We start from the raw sequence: 10181 nt of genomic DNA, 5'->3' as shown, positions 1-10181 counted from the left end.
TGTGCATAAATGTGTTTTCAAATTCGTCGTTTGGCTTATAGATGGCGCTGACTGTCACTCCTACTTCTAAATTCACATATAAACTCATAAAAGTGGATGGAGGGAAGGCAGCTGTGGTAGATCAGTGGTTAGAGCATCGAACGCGTTATTTGAAGGTCGTAGGTTCGATTCCGCCCACGGCTGGTTATTTTTTCATCCACTTTTCTTTCTTCTTATTTACATTCCATTGGTTCAAATAACTTCCCCTGTACATTCCTTGGCATTACTGTCTGTTAGATCTCATTATTATTGTGTTAAAACACGCAAAAACGAGCCCTTATGTATACACTTCTTTCCCTTATTTCATTGAACGACGGTCTCGTACTGGCAGACTTGGTATCTTTGGGTTGTATAAGAGGGACAATAAATCAGCTGCCCGCTCATAATAAGTTCACGTGCTACGTGACGCCAAACATGCGCCTAAGAGTGTTTTCACCATTGTCGTTTTGCTTATAGATGGTGCTGACTGTCACTCCTTCTTCTGAATTCACATATAAACTCAGATAATTGGATTGAGGGAAGGCCGCTGTGGTAGCTCAGTGGTTAGAGCATGGAACGTGTTATTTGAAGGTCGTAGGTTCGACTCCTGCCCACGGCTGGTTATTTTTTCATCCACTTTTCTTTCTTCTTATTTACATTCCATTGGTTCTAATAACTTCCCCTGTACATTTCTTGGCATTACTGTCTGTTAGATCTCAATAATATTGTGTTAAATACGAAAAAACAAAGCCCTAGGTATACACTTCTTTCCCTTATTTCATTGAATGAGGGTCTCGTACTCGCAGAATTCGTGTGTTTAGGTTGTATAAGAGGGACAATAAATCAGCTGCCCGCTCACAATGAGTTCTCGTGCTACGTGACGCCAAACATGCGCATAAGAGTGTTTTCACATTCGTCGTTTGGCTTATAGATGGCGCTGACTGTCACTCCTACTTCCAAATTCACATATAAACTCAAAAAAGTGGATGGAGGGAAGGCCGCTGTGGTAGCTCAGTGGTTAGACCATCGAACGCGTTATTTGATGGTCGTAGGTTCGATTTCTGCCCACGGCTGGTTATTTTTTCATCCTCTTTTCTTTCTTCTTATTTACATTCTATTGGTTCTAGTAACTTCCCCTGTACATTCCTTGACATGACTGTCTTTTAGATCTCATTAATATTGTGTTAAACGTGGAAAAACCAGCCCTTAGGTATACACTTCTTTCCTCTATTTCATTGAGCTAGGGTCTCGTACTGGCAGACTTGGTGTGTTTAGGTTGTATAAGAGGAACAATTAATCAGCTGCCCGCTCATAATAAGTTCACGTGCTATGTGATGCCAAACATATGCATAAGTGTGTTTTCACATTCGTCGTTTGGCTTATAGATGGAACTGACTGTCACTCCTTTTTCGAAATTCACATATAAACTCATAAAAGTGGGTGGAGGGAAGGCAGCTCTGGTAGATCAGTGGTTAGAGCATCGAACGCGTTATTCGAAGGTCGTAGGTTCGATTCCTGCCCACGGCCGGTTATTTTTTCATCCACTTTTCTTTCTTCTTATTTACATTCCATTGGTTCTAATAACTTCCCCTGTACATTCCTTGGCATTACTGTCTGTTAGATCTCATTAATATTGTGTTAAAACACGGAAAAACGAGCCCTTAGGTATACACTTCTTTCCCTTATTTCATTGAACGAGTGTCACGTACCGGCAGAATTGGTGTGTTTAGGTTGTATAAAAGGGACAATTAGTCAGCGGCCCGCTCATAATAAGTTCACGTGCTACGTGACGCCAAACATGCGCATAAGAGTGTTTTCACATTCGTCGTTTGGCTTATAGATGGCGCTGACTGTCACTTCTTCTTCTAAGTTCACATATAAACTCAAAAAAGTGGATGGAAGGAAGGCCGCTGTGGTAGCTCAGTGGTTAAAGCATCGAACGCGTTATTTGAAGGTCGTATGTTCGATTCCTGCCCACGGCTCGTTACTCCTTCATCCACTTTTCTTTCTTCTTATTTACATCCCATTGGTTCTAATAACTTCCCCTGTACATTCCTTGGCATTACTGTCTGTTAGATCTCATTATTATTGTGTTAAAACACGCAAAAACGAGCCCTTAGGTATACACTTCTTTCCCTTATTTCATTGAACGACGGTCTCGTACTGGCAGACTTGGTGTGTTTAGGTTGTATAAGAGGGACAATTATTCAGCTGCTCGCTCATAATAAGTTCACGTGCTACGTGACGCCAAACATGCGCATAACAGTGTTTTCACATTCGTCGTTTGGCTTATAGATGGCGCTGACTGTCACTCCTTCTTCTAAGTTCACATATAAAGTCAAAAAAGTGGATGGAGGGAAGGCCGCTGTGGTAGATCAGTGGTTAGAGCATCGAACGCGTTATTAGAAGGTCGTAGGTTCGATTCCTGCCCACGGCTGGTTATTTTTTCATCCACTTTTCTTTCTTCTTACTTACATTCCATTGGTTCAAATAACTTCCCCTGTAAATTCCTTGGCATTACTGTCTGTTAGATCTCATTATTATTGTGTTAAAACACGGAAAAACAAAGCCCCTAGGTATACACTTCTTTCCCTTATTTCATTGAATGAGGGTCTCATACTCGCAGAATTGGTGTGTTTAGGTTGTATAAGAGGGACAATTATTCAGCTGCCCGCTCACAATAAGTTCACGTGCTACGTGACGCCAAACATGCGCATAAGAGTGTTTTCACATGTGTCGTTTGGCTTATAGATGGCGCTGACTGTCACTCCTTCTTCTAAGTTCACATATAAACTCAAAAAAGTGGATGGAGGGAAGGCCGCTGTGGTAGCTCAGTGGTTAGAGCATCGAACGTGTTATTTGAAGGTCGTAGGTTCGATTCCTGCCCACGGCTGGTTATTTTTTCATCCACTTTTCTTTCTTCTTATTTACATTCCATTGGTTCTAATAACTTCCCCTGTACATTCCTTGGCATTACTGTCTGTTAGATCTCATTATTATTGTGTTAAAGTACGGAAAAACGAGCGCTTAGGTATACACTTTTTTCCCTTATTTCATTGAGCTAGGGTCTCGTACTGGCAGACTTGGTGTGTTTAGGTTGTATGAGAGGGACAATTATTCAGCTGCCCGCTCATAATAAGTTCACGTGCTACGTGATGCCAAACATGTGCATAAGTGTGTTTTCACAATCGTTGTTTTGCTTATAGATGGTGCTGACTGTCACTCCTTCTTCTTAATTCACATATAAACTAAAAAAAGTGGATGGAGGGAAGGCCACTGTGGTAGCTCAGTGGTTAGAGCATCGAACGTGTTATTTGAAGGTCGTAGGTTTGATTCCTGCCCACGGCTGGTTATTTTTTCATCCACTTTTCATTCTTCTTATTTACATTCCATTGGTTCTAATAACTTCCCCTGTACATTCCTTGGCATTACTGTCTGTTAGATCTCATTAATATTGTGTTAAAACACGCAAAAACGAGCCCTTAGGTATACACTTCTTTCCCTTATTTCATTGAACGAGGGTCTCGTACTGGCAGACTTGGTGTCTTTGGGTTGTATAAGAGGGACAATAAATCAGCTGCCCGCTCATAATAAGTTCACGTGCTACGTGACGCCAAACATGCGCATAAGAGTGTTTTCACCATCGTCGTTTTGCTTATAGATGGTGCTGACTGTCACTCCTACTTCTAAATTCACATATAAACTCAAAAAAGTGGATGGAGGGAAGGCCGCTGTGGTAGATCAGTGGTTAGAGCATCGAACGCGTTATTCGAAGGTCGTAGGTTCGATTCCTGCCCACGGCTGGTTATTTTTTCATCCACTTTTCTTTCTTCTTATTTACATTCCATTGATTCTAATAACTTCCCCTGTACATTCCTTGGCATTACTGTCTGTTAGATCTCAATATAATTGTGGTAAAACATGGAAAAACAAAGCCCCTAGGTATACACTTCTTTCCCTTATTTCATTGAATGATGGTCTCGTACTCGCAGAATTGGTGTGTTTAGGTTGTATAAAAGGGACAATTAATCAGCTGCCCGCTCACAATAAGTTCACGTGCTACGTGACGCCAAACATGCGCATAAGAGTGTTTTCACATTCGTCGTTTGGCTTATAGATGGCGCTGACTGTCACTCCTACTTCTAAATTCACATATAAACTCAAAAAAGTGGATGGAGGGAAGGCCGCTGTGGTAGCTCAGTGAATAGACCATCGAACGCGTTATTTGAAGGTCGTAGGTTCGATTTCTGCCCACGGCTTGTTATTTTTTCATCCACTTTTCTTTCTTCCTATTTACATTCCATTGGTTCTAATAACTTCCCCTGTACGTTCCTTGGCATGACTGTCTGTTAGATCTCATTAATATTGTGTTAAAACACGAAAAAACGAGCCCTTAGGTTTACACTTCTTTCCCCTATTTCATTGAGCTAGGGTCTCGTACTGGCAGACTTGGTGTGTTTAGGTTGTATGAGAGGGACAATTAATCAGCTGCCCGATCATAATAAGTTCACGTGCTACGTGACGCCAAACATGTGCATAAATGTGTTTTCACATTCGTCGTTTGGCTTATAGATGGCGCTGACTGTCACTCCTACTTCTAAATTCACATATAAACTCATAAAAGTGGATGGAGGGAAGGCAGCTGTGGTAGATCAGTGGTTAGAGCATCGAACGCGTTATTTGAAGGTCGTAGGTTCGATTCCGCCCACGGCTGGTTATTTTTTCATCCACTTTTCTTTCTTCTTATTTACATTCCATTGGTTCAAATAACTTCCCCTGTACATTCCTTGGCATTACTGTCTGTTAGATCTCATTATTATTGTGTTAAAACACGCAAAAACGAGCCCTTATGTATACACTTCTTTCCCTTATTTCATTGAACGACGGTCTCGTACTGGCAGACTTGGTATCTTTGGGTTGTATAAGAGGGACAATAAATCAGCTGCCCGCTCATAATAAGTTCACGTGCTACGTGACGCCAAACATGCGCCTAAGAGTGTTTTCACCATTGTCGTTTTGCTTATAGATGGTGCTGACTGTCACTCCTTCTTCTGAATTCACATATAAACTCAGATAATTGGATTGAGGGAAGGCCGCTGTGGTAGCTCAGTGGTTAGAGCATGGAACGTGTTATTTGAAGGTCGTAGGTTCGACTCCTGCCCACGGCTGGTTATTTTTTCATCCACTTTTCTTTCTTCTTATTTACATTCCATTGGTTCTAATAACTTCCCCTGTACATTTCTTGGCATTACTGTCTGTTAGATCTCAATAATATTGTGTTAAATACGAAAAAACAAAGCCCTAGGTATACACTTCTTTCCCTTATTTCATTGAATGAGGGTCTCGTACTCGCAGAATTCGTGTGTTTAGGTTGTATAAGAGGGACAATAAATCAGCTGCCCGCTCACAATGAGTTCACGTGCTACGTGACGCCAAACATGCGCATAAGAGTGTTTTCACATTCGTCGTTTGGCTTATAGATGGCGCTGACTGTCACTCCTACTTCCAAATTCACATATAAACTCAAAAAAGTGGATGGAGGGAAGGCCGCTGTGGTAGCTCAGTGGTTAGACCATCGAACGCGTTATTTGATGGTCGTAGGTTCGATTTCTGCCCACGGCTGGTTATTTTTTCATCCTCTTTTCTTTCTTCTTATTTACATTCTATTGGTTCTAGTAACTTCCCCTGTACATTCCTTGACATGACTGTCTTTTAGATCTCATTAATATTGTGTTAAACGTGGAAAAACCAGCCCTTAGGTATACACTTCTTTCCTCTATTTCATTGAGCTAGGGTCTCGTACTGGCAGACTTGGTGTGTTTAGGTTGTATAAGAGGAACAATTAATCAGCTGCCCGCTCATAATAAGTTCACGTGCTATGTGATGCCAAACATATGCATAAGTGTGTTTTCACATTCGTCGTTTGGCTTATAGATGGAACTGACTGTCACTCCTTTTTCGAAATTCACATATAAACTCATAAAAGTGGGTGGAGGGAAGGCAGCTCTGGTAGATCAGTGGTTAGAGCATCGAACGCGTTATTCGAAGGTCGTAGGTTCGATTCCTGCCCACGGCCGGTTATTTTTTCATCCACTTTTCTTTCTTCTTATTTACATTCCATTGGTTCTAATAACTTCCCCTGTACATTCCTTGGCATTACTGTCTGTTAGATCTCATTAATATTGTGTTAAAACACGGAAAAACGAGCCCTTAGGTATACACTTCTTTCCCTTATTTCATTGAACGAGTGTCACGTACCGGCAGAATTGGTGTGTTTAGGTTGTATAAAAGGGACAATTAGTCAGCGGCCCGCTCATAATAAGTTCACGTGCTACGTGACGCCAAACATGCGCATAAGAGTGTTTTCACATTCGTCGTTTGGCTTATAGATGGCGCTGACTGTCACTTCTTCTTCTAAGTTCACATATAAACTCAAAAAAGTGGATGGAAGGAAGGCCGCTGTGGTAGCTCAGTGGTTAAAGCATCGAACGCGTTATTTGAAGGTCGTATGTTCGATTCCTGCCCACGGCTCGTTACTCCTTCATCCACTTTTCTTTCTTCTTATTTACATCCCATTGGTTCTAATAACTTCCCCTGTACATTCCTTGGCATTACTGTCTGTTAGATCTCATTATTATTGTGTTAAAACACGCAAAAACGAGCCCTTAGGTATACACTTCTTTCCCTTATTTCATTGAACGACGGTCTCGTACTGGCAGACTTGGTGTGTTTAGGTTGTATAAGAGGGACAATTATTCAGCTGCTCGCTCATAATAAGTTCACGTGCTACGTGACGCCAAACATGCGCATAACAGTGTTTTCACATTCGTCGTTTGGCTTATAGATGGCGCTGACTGTCACTCCTTCTTCTAAGTTCACATATAAAGTCAAAAAAGTGGATGGAGGGAAGGCCGCTGTGGTAGATCAGTGGTTAGAGCATCGAACGCGTTATTAGAAGGTCGTAGGTTCGATTCCTGCCCACGGCTGGTTATTTTTTCATCCACTTTTCTTTCTTCTTACTTACATTCCATTGGTTCAAATAACTTCCCCTGTAAATTCCTTGGCATTACTGTCTGTTAGATCTCATTATTATTGTGTTAAAACACGGAAAAACAAAGCCCCTAGGTATACACTTCTTTCCCTTATTTCATTGAATGAGGGTCTCATACTCGCAGAATTGGTGTGTTTAGGTTGTATAAGAGGGACAATTATTCAGCTGCCCGCTCACAATAAGTTCACGTGCTACGTGACGCCAAACATGCGCATAAGAGTGTTTTCACATGTGTCGTTTGGCTTATAGATGGCGCTGACTGTCACTCCTTCTTCTAAGTTCACATATAAACTCAAAAAAGTGGACTGAGGGAAGGCCGCTGTGGTAGCTCAGTGGTTAGAGCATCGAACGTGTTATTTGAAGGTCGTAGGTTCGATTCCTGCCCACGGCTGGTTATTTTTTCATCCACTTTTCTTTCTTCTTATTTACATTCCATTGGTTCTAATAACTTCCCCTGTACATTCCTTGGCATTACTGTCTGTTAGATCTCATTATTATTGTGTTAAAGTACGGAAAAACGAGCGCTTAGGTATACACTTTTTTCCCTTATTTCATTGAGCTAGGGTCTCGTACTGGCAGACTTGGTGTGTTTAGGTTGTATGAGAGGGACAATTATTCAGCTGCCCGCTCATAATAAGTTCACGTGCTACGTGATGCCAAACATGTGCATAAGTGTGTTTTCACAATCGTTGTTTTGCTTATAGATGGTGCTGACTGTCACTCCTTCTTCTTAATTCACATATAAACTAAAAAAAGTGGATGGAGGGAAGGCCACTGTGGTAGCTCAGTGGTTAGAGCATCGAACGTGTTATTTGAAGGTCGTAGGTTTGATTCCTGCCCACGGCTGGTTATTTTTTCATCCACTTTTCATTCTTCTTATTTACATTCCATTGGTTCTAATAACTTCCCCTGTACATTCCTTGGCATTACTGTCTGTTAGATCTCATTAATATTGTGTTAAAACACGCAAAAACGAGCCCTTAGGTATACACTTCTTTCCCTTATTTCATTGAACGAGGGTCTCGTACTGGCAGACTTGGTGTCTTTGGGTTGTATAAGAGGGACAATAAATCAGCTGCCCGCTCATAATAAGTTCACGTGCTACGTGACGCCAAACATGCGCATAAGAGTGTTTTCACCATCGTCGTTTTGCTTATAGATGGTGCTGACTGTCACTCCTACTTCTAAATTCACATATAAACTCAAAAAAGTGGATGGAGGGAAGGCCGCTGTGGTAGATCAGTGGTTAGAGCATCGAACGCGTTATTCGAAGGTCGTAGGTTCGATTCCTGCCCACGGCTGGTTATTTTTTCATCCACTTTTCTTTCTTCTTATTTACATTCCATTGATTCTAATAACTTCCCCTGTACATTCCTTGGCATTACTGTCTGTTAGATCTCAATATAATTGTGGTAAAACATGGAAAAACAAAGCCCCTAGGTATACACTTCTTTCCCTTATTTCATTGAATGATGGTCTCGTACTCGCAGAATTGGTGTGTTTAGGTTGTATAAAAGGGACAATTAATCAGCTGCCCGCTCACAATAAGTTCACGTGCTACGTGACGCCAAACATGCGCATAAGAGTGTTTTCACATTCGTCGTTTGGCTTATAGATGGCGCTGACTGTCACTCCTACTTCTAAATTCACATATAAACTCAAAAAAGTGGATGGAGGGAAGGCCGCTGTGGTAGCTCAGTGAATAGACCATCGAACGCGTTATTTGAAGGTCGTAGGTTCGATTTCTGCCCACGGCTTGTTATTTTTTCATCCACTTTTCTTTCTTCCTATTTACATTCCATTGGTTCTAATAACTTCCCCTGTACGTTCCTTGGCATGACTGTCTGTTAGATCTCATTAATATTGTGTTAAAACACGAAAAAACGAGCCCTTAGGTTTACACTTCTTTCCCCTATTTCATTGAGCTAGGGTCTCGTACTGGCAGACTTGGTGTGTTTAGGTTGTATGAGAGGGACAATTAATCAGCTGCCCGATCATAATAAGTTCACGTGCTACGTGACGCCAAACATGTGCATAAATGTGTTTTCACATTCGTCGTTTGGCTTATAGATGGCGCTGACTGTCACTCCTACTTCTAAATTCACATATAAACTCATAAAAGTGGATGGAGGGAAGGCAGCTGTGGTAGATCAGTGGTTAGAGCATCGAACGCGTTATTTGAAGGTCGTAGGTTCGATTCCGCCCACGGCTGGTTATTTTTTCATCCACTTTTCTTTCTTCTTATTTACATTCCATTGGTTCAAATAACTTCCCCTGTACATTCCTTGGCATTACTGTCTGTTAGATCTCATTATTATTGTGTTAAAACACGCAAAAACGAGCCCTTATGTATACACTTCTTTCCCTTATTTCATTGAACGACGGTCTCGTACTGGCAGACTTGGTATCTTTGGGTTGTATAAGAGGGACAATAAATCAGCTGCCCGCTCATAATAAGTTCACGTGCTACGTGACGCCAAACATGCGCCTAAGAGTGTTTTCACCATTGTCGTTTTGCTTATAGATGGTGCTGACTGTCACTCCTTCTTCTGAATTCACATATAAACTCAGATAATTGGATTGAGGGAAGGCCGCTGTGGTAGCTCAGTGGTTAGAGCATGGAACGTGTTATTTGAAGGTCGTAGGTTCGACTCCTGCCCACGGCTGGTTATTTTTTCATCCACTTTTCTTTCTTCTTATTTACATTCCATTGGTTCTAATAACTTCCCCTGTACATTTCTTGGCATTACTGTCTGTTAGATCTCAATAATATTGTGTTAAATACGAAAAAACAAAGCCCTAGGTATACACTTCTTTCCCTTATTTCATTGAATGAGGGTCTCGTACTCGCAGAATTCGTGTGTTTAGGTTGTATAAGAGGGACAATAAATCAGCTGCCCGCTCACAATGAGTTCACGTGCTACGTGACGCCAAACATGCGCATAAGAGTGTTTTCACATTCGTCGTTTGGCTTATAGATGGCGCTGACTGTCACTCCTACTTCCAAATTCACATATAAACTCAAAAAAGTGGATGGAGGGAAGGCCGCTGTGGTAGCTCAGTGGTTAGACCATCGAACGCGTTATTTGATGGTCGTAGGTTCGATTTCTGC

At 41.5% G+C, this 10181-nt stretch overlaps 2 non-coding genes across 2 annotated transcripts; both read left to right on the top strand.

Moving 5' to 3' along the window:
- Positions 1-2838: 2838 nt before the first annotated feature.
- TRNAT-UGU (transfer RNA threonine (anticodon UGU)) lies at positions 2839-2911 on the top strand. Its single transcript has one exon. It is a non-coding gene; the product is annotated as a tRNA-Thr (tRNA).
- A 4476-nt stretch (positions 2912-7387) lies between these two features.
- Positions 7388-7460, top strand: TRNAT-UGU (transfer RNA threonine (anticodon UGU)). Its single transcript has one exon. It is a non-coding gene; the product is annotated as a tRNA-Thr (tRNA).
- Positions 7461-10181: the final 2721 nt, after the last annotated feature.

Source organism: Rhipicephalus microplus, chromosome 1, assembly GCF_043290135.1.
Source record: "Rhipicephalus microplus isolate Deutch F79 chromosome 1, USDA_Rmic, whole genome shotgun sequence".
NCBI lineage: Eukaryota > Metazoa > Arthropoda > Arachnida > Ixodida > Ixodidae > Rhipicephalus > Rhipicephalus microplus.
Note: the sequence above shows the minus strand (reverse complement) of the source record. Positions and strands in the feature narration are given on the sequence as shown.